The 13,596-nt window shown below is 42.1% G+C and overlaps 1 protein-coding gene and 2 long non-coding RNA genes across 18 annotated transcripts in view; 1 reads left to right on the plus strand and 2 right to left on the minus strand.

Moving 5' to 3' along the window:
• The window catches only part of LOC112081310 (zinc finger protein 180-like), a 175,522-nt gene that overhangs the window by 89,308 nt on the left and 72,618 nt on the right, over window positions 1-13,596 (plus strand). The gene's annotated exons all lie outside the window — the stretch shown is intronic.
• Window positions 1-13,596, minus strand: part of LOC139029333 (uncharacterized) — a 60,724-nt gene that overhangs the window by 32,434 nt on the left and 14,694 nt on the right. The gene's annotated exons all lie outside the window — the stretch shown is intronic.
• LOC139029331 (uncharacterized) lies at window positions 3,282-5,478 on the minus strand. 4 transcript variants are annotated; one of them, XR_011481633.1, is made up of 3 exons: window positions 5,081-5,478; window positions 4,928-4,981; window positions 3,282-3,610 (listed from the first exon to the last, which is right to left on the minus strand). It is a non-coding gene; the product is annotated as an uncharacterized lncRNA (long non-coding RNA). The 4 variants fall into 4 exon arrangements; XR_011481634.1 differs by having other exon boundaries at window positions 3,282-3,666; XR_011481635.1 differs by having other exon boundaries at window positions 4,928-5,009; window positions 5,081-5,464.

A 13,596-nucleotide genomic window follows, 5' to 3' on the forward strand; every position in this document is an offset into this window, starting at 1 on the left:
TATGCGCTTATGATTAACAACTCGTGGTGTAATAACAACATACAAAACTCAAGTCTTTGTCACCTGACCTAGAATTCCTTACAATCAAATGCGACCGCATTATCTTCCAAGAGAATTCTCTTCGATTATAGTCACATATATATAGATTACCCCCCCCCCCAAGCAGATACTCGTCACCATGAAAGAACTTCACTGGACTCTATGTAAAACTGGAAACCATACATCCCGAGGTTGCATTTATTGTAGCTGGGAAACCTGGAGAACAAGCCTGCCTAGATTCTATCAGCATTTCAACTGCAGACTCGAGCTGCTAGCATTCTGGATCACTCTAACTTCCGTGTATGCATTAGAAAGAAATTAAACAACTTTCTTTATCGCTTTGAGGACAATACAGTGCCACCGACAACGGCCCGCTGACCAATAGACTATGGGCTCTCCTTCTCCTGTGGCCGACTGTTGAGTTTAAATATTTAAACGTAGGTAACCTCGCAGGGCTACCCGCCCAGACAGCATCCCTATCGACGCGTCTTCAGAGCATTCATAGACCAGCTGCTGCGGTGTGTTACGGACATATTCCATCAATCGCCTATCCCAGGCTGCTGTCCCCACATGCTTCAAGATGGCCACCATTATTTCCTGTTCAGAAAGGCTAAGACTAATGACTAATCGCCTGTTCACTCACTTCTGTCATCATGAAGGCTGTTGAGAGGACTAGTTCAAGGAATGACACCTCCACCCTACCCGATACCCTAGACCCACTTCAATGCTTACCGCCCCAATAGGTCACTGACGATGCAATCGCCATCGCACTGCACAATCTCACCCTACAAGAGGAATGCCTATGAAAGGAATGCTGTTCATTGACTACAAGAGAGGCATCCTGTCGGGCGTATCACGCCTGGTATAGGCGAACTGCACCGCCACCAACCGCCAAGACCCTCCAGAGGGTGGTCCGTCTGCACACGCATCACCGGTGGCAAACTACCTGCCCTCCGGGACACCTACACCACTCCGATGTCACAGGAAGGCCAAAAAGATCATTCAAGGACAACAACCACCCAGCCACTGCCTGTTCACACCGCTAGTCATCCAGAAGGCGAGTCAAGTACAGATGCATCAAAGCTGGGACCGAGAACTGAAAAATAGCTTCTATTCAAGGCAATCAGACTGTAAACAGCCATCACTAACATTTAGCGGCCGCTGCCAACCATTACTGACTTCAACTCCAGCCACTGTTAATAAAGGACTTAATAAAAATTTATCTCTGTCACTTATAAATAACGCCCAAGCTTTAAAATGTTCACAATCCTACATTACTCTCATATATACAGTATATGATATACTCATATGTATATACGAACAAGTAAAGTTAAAGTATATTAGTTAAAGTACAAAAGGTAAAGTTATTTTAAGTTTTCTAAAAGGTTTAGTATTTCCCCAACCCCCCCCCCCCCCCCCCCCTCGCCTATACCATATACTGCATCTGCCTATTGGACGCACGGCCATCGCTCAGTCCATGTATTTATATGTAACATATTCTTATTCATGCCCTTACAATTTGTGTGTATAAGTTAGTTGTTGTGATTTGTTAGATTACTTTTAGATATTACTGCATTGTCGGAAACTAGGAAAGCACAAGCATTCGCTACACTCGCATTAACATCTGCTACACCATGTTATGTGACAAATAAACATCTGCTAAACCATGTGTTGTTGACCATTAACATCGTGCCTAACCATGTGTATGTTGACCATTAACATATGCTAACCATGTGGTATGTGACCATTAACATATCGGCTAACCATGTGTTGTGACCATAACATCCGCTAACCATTGTATGGTGACCTTAACCATGTGTATGTGACCCATTAACATTCCGCTAACCATGTTGTATGTGACCATTAACCATGTGTATGTGACCATTAACTCCCGCTAACCATGTGTATGTGACCATAAACCATCCGCTAACCATGTGTATGGACCAATAACAGCCGCTAACCTGTGTATCGTGACCAATAACATCCGCTAACCATGTGTATCTGACCATTAACCATGTGTATGTGACCATTAACATCCGCTAACCATGTGTAATGGTGACCATTAACATCCGCTAACCATGTGTATGTGACCATTAAACATCCGCTTAACCCATGGTGGTATGTGACCATTAACATTCGCTAAACCATGTGATGTGACCCATTAACATCCGCTAACCATGTGTATGTGACCATTAACATCGCAACCATGTGTATGTGACACATTAAACATCGCTAACCATGTGTATGTGACCTAACATCCGCAACCATGTGTATGTGACCAATAACAGCCGCTAACCATGTGTATGTGGACCATTAACATCCGCTAACCATTGTGTAGGGTGACCATTAACATCGCTAACCATTGACCAATAAATTTTGATTTGCCAGACCACCAGACCTGACCCCGCCAAGCATGCTCTCCTCCTGGTGAAATGCAAAACTGACCTTGGATCATTAACTCTGGGACTACTGCATCTATCTGTATTTCAATGTAAAGCATCTCTTTAATAATACTTCCTGTATAATATAAACTGACCTGGGATCATTAACTCTGGGACTACTACATCTATCTGTATTTCAATGTAAAGCATCTCTTTAATAATAATTCCTGACCAAGTGACCTCTCACCTCTGATCATGCTGTGCCCTCTATGTAGCCAGTTCAGATGCAGGAGGGGTTCACCGACACAGCTGATATAACCTAGAGGATTTAGGGAGAAGGGGAGAGAGGGATGAAGTGAAGGAGAGACTTATTGAGAAAATAAGGTTGTTAAAGTGACAGGAATCTGTGTGTGGCCTCACCTGGTGTCCACACCACACTAAGTGGCTGCAGAGTACTTTATGCTGAAAAACATGAACGGACACACAAAGACAAACAATATAGCGTAGTCATAGAAATAATGAAGTGTCTTAMTATTCTCCATGGTTGGCCCTCTTGCCTATTCTTTGAAGGTGGAATGAGCCACAGTTATACACCTGAACCTGCTTACTGCACAACACAATCCATCAATCAGATTGATACATGAGTGTGTAGGTGTGTGTTATAGGGTGCTTGCTAATTGCTCTACATTTCTTCAATATGGGTGATTTAAAATAGCCTGGTTTTTTTTTCACAGACATCACACCCTTACCTAAACAGCACCCTCACCTGAGAAGTAGAAATCAAAGGGAGAGAAACTATGAATTGAATAACTGCAGTTGACATAGCTAAGTAAATGGAGGAATACTCCTATTGCAATGTGAATGGCTCTTAAAAGAGCCTTTGGTTGTGCATAGTGTAGTCTATGGTGTTGCCAGGGAACAGCACCCTCTTTGAAGAAGTAGGAGGTGAAGATCTCCTGCACACGGATTGCCTCTCTTGCTGCGTTGTTGGACCCCATCCTTGAAACATCCTGCAGAGCAGCAGACTTCTCCTCTGGGACACGGCGGCAAGCTGCAGATCCCCTCCTCGTCCTCGTGTCCATCCTCATGAAGTTACGCAGGACACAGGTAGCCTTCACACACCTGAATTCCTCCAGAAGGCAGTCCCAGATGACCCTGGTCACCCAACCTTGCAGTGCCCTACACGGTAACTGTAGGCAATCGTTTTGAAGGAATCTCCAGTTACAAGGTACGCTTTATCTGTCACCTTCAGAAAAGTTTGATTATTTTAAGCACAAAGTCATACACAGTGTTTTGTTCGTGAATAATGTTCTATATTTAGAGGTTACTCATAAGTGGATGGTATTGTTAAGATGTAATTGTACTTTTTAGGATGATATCAACATTCTGAATTCAACATGTGGTTAAAAGCTAGCTAAGGTATTAGCAGGCTATTGTATGTGTGAACGATGGCTAGCTCCTCGAATGATCCTACTCCGCTAGCCAGCACCTCTCCTATACAGGTGTTCACCGGACGTGCTACCTGTCCCAGACCTGCTGTTTTCAACTCTCTAGAGACAGCAGGAGCGGTAGATATACTCTCAATGATCGGCTATGAAAAGCCTACTGACATTTACTTCTGAGGTGCTGACCTGTTGCACCCTCGACAACCACTGTGATTATTATTATTTGACCATGCTGGTAATTTTGAACATTTGAACATCTTGGCCATGTTCTGTTATAATCTCCACCCGGCACAGCCAGAAGAGGACTGCCACCCCTCATAGCCTGGTTCCTCTCTAGGTTTCTTCCTAGGTTTTGGCCTTTCCAGGGAGTTTTTCCTAGCCACCGTGCTTCACACCTGCATTGCTTGCTGTTTGGGTTTTAGGCTGGGTTTCTGTACAGTACTTTGAGATATCAGCTGATGTAAGAAGGGCTATATAAATAAATTTGATTCTACTCCGCTAGCCAGCACCTCTCCTAAACAGGTGTTCTACTCCGCTAGCCACACCTCTCCTAAACAGGTGTTCTACTCTACTAGCCAGCACCTCTCCTAAACAGGTGTTCTACTCTACTAGCCAGCACCTCTCCTAAACAGTGTTCTACTCCGCCACCAGCACCTCTCCTAAACAGGTGTTCTACTCCGCTAGCCAGCACCTCTCCTAAACAGGTGTTCTACTCCGCTAGCCAGCACCTCTCCTAAACAGGTTTCTACCCGCCAGCCAGCACCTCTCCTAAACAGGTGTTCTACTCCGCTAGCCAGCACCTCTCCTAAACAGGTGTTCTACTCCGCTAGCCAGCACCTCTCCTAAACAGGTGTTCACTCCGCTAGCCAGCACCTCTCCTAAACAGGTGTTCTACTCCGCTAGCCAGCACCTCTCCTAAACAGGTTTCTACTCCGCTAGCCAGCACCTCTCCAAACAGGTGTTCTACTCCGCTAGCCAGCACCTCTCCTAAACAGGTGTTTCTTTCGCCTCTAGACTGGATGCATTGACCATTGTTAACGTTCTGTTTAAGACTGTACTTACTGGTGTTAATCAGATCTTCAGTCTCCTCTTCTTCTTCCTCCTTCAATCCAAAAACTGGAACAAACAAAAACTTCAGCCATTCCTACAGAACAACATTAAAGTGTTAAACGCCTTTACTGCATATGGTTCAACGACTGCAGAGACGGTACTTACTGGTTAAACAGATCTCCAACTCCTTCAATCCAAAAACTGCAACATCCTCCTCCTCTTTCACTCTGAACGTATCTTCTCTTCTTTCACAACAACGTTCAACCAAAGAGCTTCTTCTCTGTCCAGCAGACCTCTTCTTCAGCAGGAGGAGAGTAGCTTAGTGAGCTCATGGTCGGGGATGTTAGCTAGCTAATTAGCATTAGCTTAGGGCTAGTCTAATAGATGACTAACAACGTAAATATTACATTAAATGGGTAACTAGTAGATACGACAGAAGTGTGTTCAAAACACAGTGGCAAATAGACACTGAAACGGTCTGAAGGGCTTCAATACGCTAACAAGGTGTTTACTAACTGTTGTTGTTCTTGAAGAAGCGTCCCGTCCACTATAGTACGTCACACTGCAGCATCGACTGGGCTGCGTTCAGTACATACAAACGTAATACAACGTTCAATCGAACAAAAACGTACTGTACTGAACGACCAGTTGGAACAAGGAGGAAGGGTTGGGTTGTGTGTTAAAAATGCACAGCTCCTTTTAAATACATCATCATTAATTAAAGTCACACCGGCACACCCAATAACGGAGCAAACGTATCTCAAAGTCTGTTCAAGAACGTACAATAACGTTTTGGCAAACCCTGTCGTTCAGCACAAACCGTTCCACAACGTAGCAAACGGTCGGGCGACCTGAATGCATCGCTGAAAGACGCCAACAGAGACAAATATTAATGTGGCCTCTTTTTGTTGCACTAACTCCGCCATGGTTCGTTGGACAAAGCCTATGGTGAAATGAATCGGGTTTTTTTTGTAGAGTTTTTGGATCAACACGGAAAATAAGGTCTGTGGTAAACACAGGTTTAGGAGATCGGATACGTTGTGTTCTATGAGACTATATAACGTCACTTTTGTGAACTCTGAGCATTTATGTAATGAAAACAAGCACATCAATCAAATCAAATGGTCTTTGTCATGTACACATATTTAGCGGATGTTATCGCAGGTGCAGCGAAATGCTTACGTTCAAGATCCAACAGTCAGTGCAGTAAAACGTAACAAAACAAAACACACAAAAACAAAATAAATGTTAAAAAAAAAGATATATATATATATATAGATTGGGCAATGTCAAACTTTGGAATATATATATATATATATATATATATATATATATATATATATATATATATATACATTATACATTGAACAATAATAAACGCAACATGCAACAATTTCAAATATTTTACTGAGTTACAGTTCATAGAAGGAAATGAGTCAATTAAAATACATTCATTAGGCCCTAATCTATGGATTTCACATGGCTGGGCAGGGGCGCAGCAATAGGTGGGCCTGGGAGGGCATAGGCCCACCCACTGGGGAGCCAGGTCTAACCAATGAGAATTAGTTCTCCCACAAAAGGGCTTGATTACAGACAGAAATACTCCTCAGTTTCAACAGCTGTACGGGGGGCTGGTCTCAGACAATCCCGGAGATGAAGAAGCCGAATGTGGAGGTCCTGGGCTGGCGTGGTTACACATGGTCTGCGGTTGTGATGCCGGTTAGACGTACTGCCAAATTCTCTGAAATGACGTTGGAGGCGGCTTATGGTAGAAAAATTAACATTGAATTCTCTGGCAACAGCTCTAGTGGACATTCTTGTAGTCAGCATGCCAATTGCACGCTCCCTCAAAACTTCTGTGGCATTGTGTTGTATGACAAAACTGCACATTTTAGAGTGGCCTTTTATTGTCCCCAGCACAAGGTGCACCTGTGTAGTGATCATGCTGTTTAATTAGCTTCTTGATATGCCACACCTGTCAGGTGGATGGATTATCTTGTTAAAGGAGAAATGCTCACTAACAGGGATATAAACAAATGTGTTCCCAACATTTGAGATAATTAAGCTTTTTGTGCGTATGGAAATATTCTGGGATCTTTCATTTCAACAGTTAACTCTTAAGGAGCCGCCCATTTCTTTCAATTTTTGCCTAACTGCCTGTAGCTCAGGACCTGAAGCAAGGATATACATATTATTGATACCTTTTGAAAGGAAACACTTTTAAGTTTGTGTAAATGTGAAATTAATGTAGGAGAATATAACACATTCGATCTGGTAAATGATAATAAAAATAAAAAACAACCGTTTTTTGTATTTTTTTTATACCATCATCTTTGAAATGCAGAAGAAAGGCCATAATGTATTATTTTCAAGTTCATAACTGTGAAAACCTCAAACAATAGCGTGGTATTCTTTCACTGTAATAGCTACTGTAAATTGGACAGTGTAGTTAGATTAACAAGAATGTAAGCTTTCTGCCAATATCATATATGTCTATGTCCTGGGAAATGTTCTTGTTACTTACAACTTCATGCTAATCGCATTAGCGCACATTAGCTCAACCGTCCCGTGGGTGGGACACCGATCTGTAGAGATCCTTAAGAGGTTTCTAAGCACTTATGGCCTTTCCTCTCTATTTAATCTTCATAATGGTGTCCTGCTCTTTCCATAAATGCACTTTAAAGCACGTATGGCTTTGGCTATCTGCTAATCTTTGGTTTCCTGTATTTACCAGAATGGCAAATGCACTCACTCATGTCTGCTAATATTTGGTTTCCTCCTATATTCTAATGTACACCTGTCTATTGCTTAATAGTGTGATATCTGCCTCTATATGTAACAATAATTCCTACACCATCCCCAAGCCAAGCTGGGTAATCTGTCAAATGGCCATCCCTAAGCCAAGCTGGGTAACATGTCAAATGGCCATCCCTAAGCCAAGCTGGGTAACCTGTCAAATGGCCATCCCCAAGCCAAGCTGGGTAACATGTCAAATGGCCATCCCCAAGCCAAGCTGGGTAACGTGTCAAATGGCCATCCCCAAGCCAAGCTGGGTAATGTGTCAAATGGCCATCCCATTAATTTAGGGTAAAGGCCATAAGTGCCTAAATTAGGGTAAGATAGACATATATTAATTTTAGGAGACAAGAGGGTCCTGCCACCATTATAATCTAATCAAGAGCGGATACAGGCGTTATTGGGCGTAAACAAGCAGGAAGCCTGAAATGAAGGATAATAGTGGCAGATGACCTAGGAGAAGTAATTTAATTAAAGTATGTAATGATCTCATGTGTGTGTGTGTATAAAGACAGAGCCAGTGCTCTGGGAAGGTGTGTGATCCGCGGATCATCCCGGCTTGTGATACATTGTATTAAAAAGTCTATATTGATTTCACAAGTTCTTGTAAGTGTTATATTTTGAACCGATTATCCCACAACCATATTTGGCGAGCTTTGCCAGAGGGACACGGGACTGCGGAATGGCGTTCCGGGCTGGTGATAGTTTCTTTGGACAATCTTGCAACACAATGTGGCCACAACTATAAAAAGGTAGGCTTGTTCTTACGTAGTTGAAATGTTTGTATGGATTGCTTCAGAGATCCTGTCTCAGCGGGAAGGGCGCCACGTAAGTCTCTCTTTCAAATTTCCTAAAAAGAACCAGTAAATACTAAAGAACTTTTGAATTCAATGAATTTGCATGTATGTTGATTTGGGGGAATTGTATTAAATAATAAATGTATGTACAGGTGTCGGGACTAAGTGAGTATGTGACTGTGACTGTCTGCCCATACGGTCAAAACAGAGTAGATAGCAGAAAATATCCTGTAATACCTCTTCGATAAAATTAGTAGAAGGAAAGCTTGACAGGTTACTTATGAATAGCGCCTCTAAAAAGAATAGCAGAACTGCATAAATAGAAGTATTAGCGGAAGCCACAGATACCGCCCTTTAAAACAATAAAATTAGAAAGGCGTCTGCTTGTGTGGGATATTCACGGCAGGAGGGTCTGTGGGTGAATATTTATAGGAACGTGGAAGAACGCTGGCCTGATTGTGCGCGGGTTCAACTGCAAAGGAAATCCTGCGGATAACAAACGCCTTCGTCTAGCTAAACGGGGGTTTGTAAATCGGTAGGTCACGCCACGATATTGCTCTAAATATACACTGCTCAAAAAAATTAAAGGAACACTCTAACAACACAATGTAACTCCAAGTCAATCACACTTCTGTGAAATCAAACTGATCCACTTAGGAAGCAACACTGATTGACAATAAATTCACATGCTGTTGTGCAAATGGAATAGACAACAGTGGAATTATTAGCGCAATTAGCAAGACACCCCCAATAAAGGAGTGGTTCTGCAGGTTGGTGACCACAGGACCACTTCTCAGTTCCTATTGCTTCCTGGCTGATTTTTGGTCACTTTTGAATGTCTGCGGTGCTTTCACTCTAGTAGTAGCATGAGACGGAGTCTACAACCCACACAAAGTGGCTCAGGTAGTGCAGCTTCATCCAGGATGGCACATCAATGCGAGCTGTTCGGCAAGAAGCGTTTTCTGTGTCTGTCAGCGTAGTGTCCAGAGCATGGAGCGCTACCAGGAGACCAGGCCAGTACATCAGAGGACGTGGAGGAGGCCGTAGGAGGCAACAACCCAGCAGCAGGACCGCTCACCTCCGCCTTTGTGCAAGGAGGAGCACTGCCAGAGCCTGCAAAATGACCTCCAGCAGGCCACAAATGTGCATGTGTCAGCATATGGTCTCACAAGGGGTCTGAGGATCTCATCTCACGTACCTAATGGCAGTCAGGCTACCTCTTGGCGAGCACATGGAGGGCTGTGCGCCCCACAAAGAAATGCCACCCACACCATGACTGACCCACCGCCAAACCGGTCATGCTGCGAGGATGTTGCAGTCAGCAGAACGTTCTCCATGGCGTCTCCAGACTCCTGTCACGTCTGTCACGTCTGTCACGTGCTCAGTGTGAACCTGCTTTCATCTGTGAAGGCACAGGGCGCCAGTGCGCGAATTTGCCAATCTTGGTGTTTCTATGGCAAATGCCAAACGTCCTGTCCGGTTTGGCTGTAAGCACAACCCCACCTTGTGGACGTCGGGCCCTCATACACCCTCATGGAGTCTGTTTTCTGACCGTTTGAGCAGACCACTATGCACATTTGTGGCCTGCTGGAGTCATTTTGCAGGGCTCTGGCAGTGCTCTTCCTGCTCCTCCTGTGCACAAAGGGCGGACCGTAGCGGCTCCTGCTGCTGGGTTTGCCCTCCTACGGCCTCCTCCACGTCTCCTGATGTACTGGCCTGTCTCCTGGTAGCGCCTCCATGCTCTGGACACTACGCTGACAGACACAGCCAAACCTTCTTCCACATCTCGCATTGTGTGCCATCCTGGATGAGCTGCACTCCCTGGAGCCACTTGTGTGGGTTGTAGACTCCGTTCTCATGCTACCACTAGAGTGAAAGCACCGCCAGCATTCAAAAGTGACCAAAACATCAAGCCAGGCAAGCATAGGAACTGAGAAGTGGTCTGTGGTCACCACCTGCAGAACCACTCCTTTATTGGGGGTGTCTTGCTAATTGCCTATAATTTCCACCTGTTTGTCTATTCCATTTGCACAACAGCATGTGAAATTTATTGTCAATTCAGTGTTGCACCCTCAAGTGACAGTTTGATTTCACCCAGCATAGTGGTGATTGACTTGGAGTTACATTGTGTTGTTTAAGTGTTCCCTTTATTTTTTTGAGCAGTGTAGAATAGAGATCAGTATTAGGTGGGTGAATAGGGTATGAAGACAGGCTGGCCCGATTAGGTAGTAGTCTCGTCATATCGTAAAAATCCTATAAGTATAATTCCAGGCTTATGTTGAGGAAGTGGATTAAGTCAAATAAGGAAGACTATGGGTCGTTTTAGGTAAAACGAATGAATGACAATTCTTTGTGATGAATGAGCAGATTAGGAAAAAATAGGAAAATAGTGTGTGTGTGTGTGTGTGTGTGTGTGTGTGTGTGTGTGTGTGTGTCTGTGACCAACTGGTAGGAAGAGGAATGCGCAAGCCTCTCTGACAGTTAACTGAGTGTAATTTGAGAAGGAGAGTGCATTTAACTCTCACTGGGAAGAGGAACAAAATCGAAAAATATTGGGCAAAATAAGTTATAAATAAGGATAAAAATTGACGTGATAATGTGTTAAAAGACCATTGTAAAAATACAATAGGTGTTAAAGAGGTATTAAACGAGGCACGAATAGTATATAAACGGAAAGAAAGTTAAAAATAAACTGAAATTATACTATGAGGTTAAAATAAATATTGTACTATGAGGTTAAAATATATCCAGGCTTCTAGAATGACAAAAATACACTAGAAACACCATAACAGAAGTCTAGAACACAGATAAAATAAAAAAAAGAAGGCACCAGCCACTCTGTGCCAACAGAGACTGCGGTCTAAAAATAGCCTGAAGGACAGAAAGGGGTGTAAAAGATACTGAGATCAGAATAGGAGAGGCTTATTTCACTAAAACCGTGAATCAGGAATTAAACAGTAAAATAGGCTAAAAGACAATATAGCAAGCGGATAAATAAAGAGATAAGACAGTGTAGACATTATAAATAGCTAAATTATAAGGAAAAATGTATTAAATTGGATTTAATACACTGAATAAAGTTAAAGTGATAGAATAAGCAAACTAATAAAATGAATAGTAATGATATCTGTAAAGGGAAAAACACAGTGATATTTGAAGTACTGTACTAGAATAAGACATTAAGTCATCTGTAGTATTCAGAAATATAGTACAGACATTATAGAGTAGGCTTTGATAGGAGAAATTGAGTGATGTGACAAATGAATTATTATCTGGGAAAGGGGATTAGCTCTATCTTGGAGAAATAGTAAATAAAAGGTGTATAATACGATGGGAGTATTTAGGAAAAATATATAAATAAATAGTGGCATGAAAACAAAATGACTGTTTCTCCCTAGCATAGAGAGATGAGGATTTTAAAAAGCCATGGAGTCACTGAAAGAAGCGCACATTAATTCTACCGAATTCGGATTGAATATGAAAAAACTGGATAATGGAGGACGCCATTACCCGGTAAACAGGATAGATAGAATAAGGGAGGCAATTGGTAATTGGAACAGTCGCATGGGACGATAATGTGAAGCTCGATTTGCAGGCGTTCTGATGTCAACCTTCTATCATCAGAAAATGCATTACGATGAAGTACAAATATGGTTCCGCTCGTCCTCGCAGACGTGCGGGTGATTAGCAGAGCTATGGAGAATATCTAAGAACCAATAAGAAAATAGCTCCCTGTTTTGGATATGGGGATATCGGGTATGGGGAAAATGAGTGTAAGGTGACACTGGAACTTAGTGCGGTAGCAGGAAATGCCGCTATACAAGAGTTTGCATCCTTGTCAAAATAACAAACAACTAATCGGTTTGAGGTTAGTAAGAATGGAATTTTCACTTGGCGGTGTATACACTCTGATCGATCAATGAGTGGTTCATAAAGATTACAGTTTATATGTGATGAAAAAGGTATTAGATCACGTTTTACCTAACTTCTAGTAGAGTACCAATGGGATTTTGATTGTTAGACATTCTATACCGTCATTCTCTGAAACTGTTAAGACGCTTATAGAATAAAATCTATGTATAAGTAATACTATTGGTTTGCTGATTAAAAGGTAACATTGTGAATATTAACGATATGTACACTTTCTTTTCCAGAATAAAAGGGGTTTAATCTTCTCTGGTCAAAATGTCATTGGAGACTGCGATCCTGGGGAGAGCAGTTAGTTAAAGTCAGCCGCTTTAAAAATAAAAATATCTGGATAAGGCTAAAAAATGGAGTTCCGGATAAGTGAGGCCAGTCACTTTGTGTTCTTGGCCTATGGTTCACTAGTAAGTACACCATGTACCGGGAATGAATATGCGTTAGTAGATTTATTGGAAGGGTTTTTTCCAATTCAGTTTCAAATTGGGTATGCAGAAGGATGGATATTTTTTTTGAAAACTGTATTTAAGTTGTTTCTAAAGAAAGGGGAGTGGAAACATTTTAATGGTGTCAAAATGCCCTGAATCCTAAGAATTTCCTGTGAAAGACTGATCACCTTCACTAGAAATTGTTGGAACAGGTGGGATTTAATTATAAAATGATTAAGAAACACCAGACTCTATTCAAAGTGTATAATTACTTTGAAAATCTATTATTTCCCTGGGAAAATTATGAAGAGTTGTAATCTTAAATTGACTAAGTTATTCAAACCTAACTAAGTTAGGTTTATTTTTTTGATATAACATGGGTTCATAGGTAAAATTATCAGTTCCCTGGGGTTATGGTCTTTGGGTAAATACACAAATGTGCTTTGTTCATTCTGCATATAAAAATGAAAATATGTTAAAAAGTGATGAAAGTTACTCCAAAGGGTTTTTATTGGAGTGTGGGTCTCTGCGAGGGTTATGTTGATAACTACATAATCTGTAATTCGTCTGAGAGATCACCAGTAGAATAAGGGAGTTATCATGGAAGGTGACGTCAGAATGCTTTAAGGCATGGGAGAGAATATCACCACAACAAGTGTGTGTGGAGCCCCAACCCACCCTAACCGACTGAATAGTGAGGGACAACTGTGTCTGATGACCTATGAACTGTATCTAAAAA

This window comes from Salvelinus sp. IW2-2015, linkage group LG19, assembly GCF_002910315.2.
Source record: "Salvelinus sp. IW2-2015 linkage group LG19, ASM291031v2, whole genome shotgun sequence".
Classification (NCBI taxonomy): Eukaryota; Metazoa; Chordata; class Actinopteri; order Salmoniformes; family Salmonidae; genus Salvelinus; species Salvelinus sp. IW2-2015.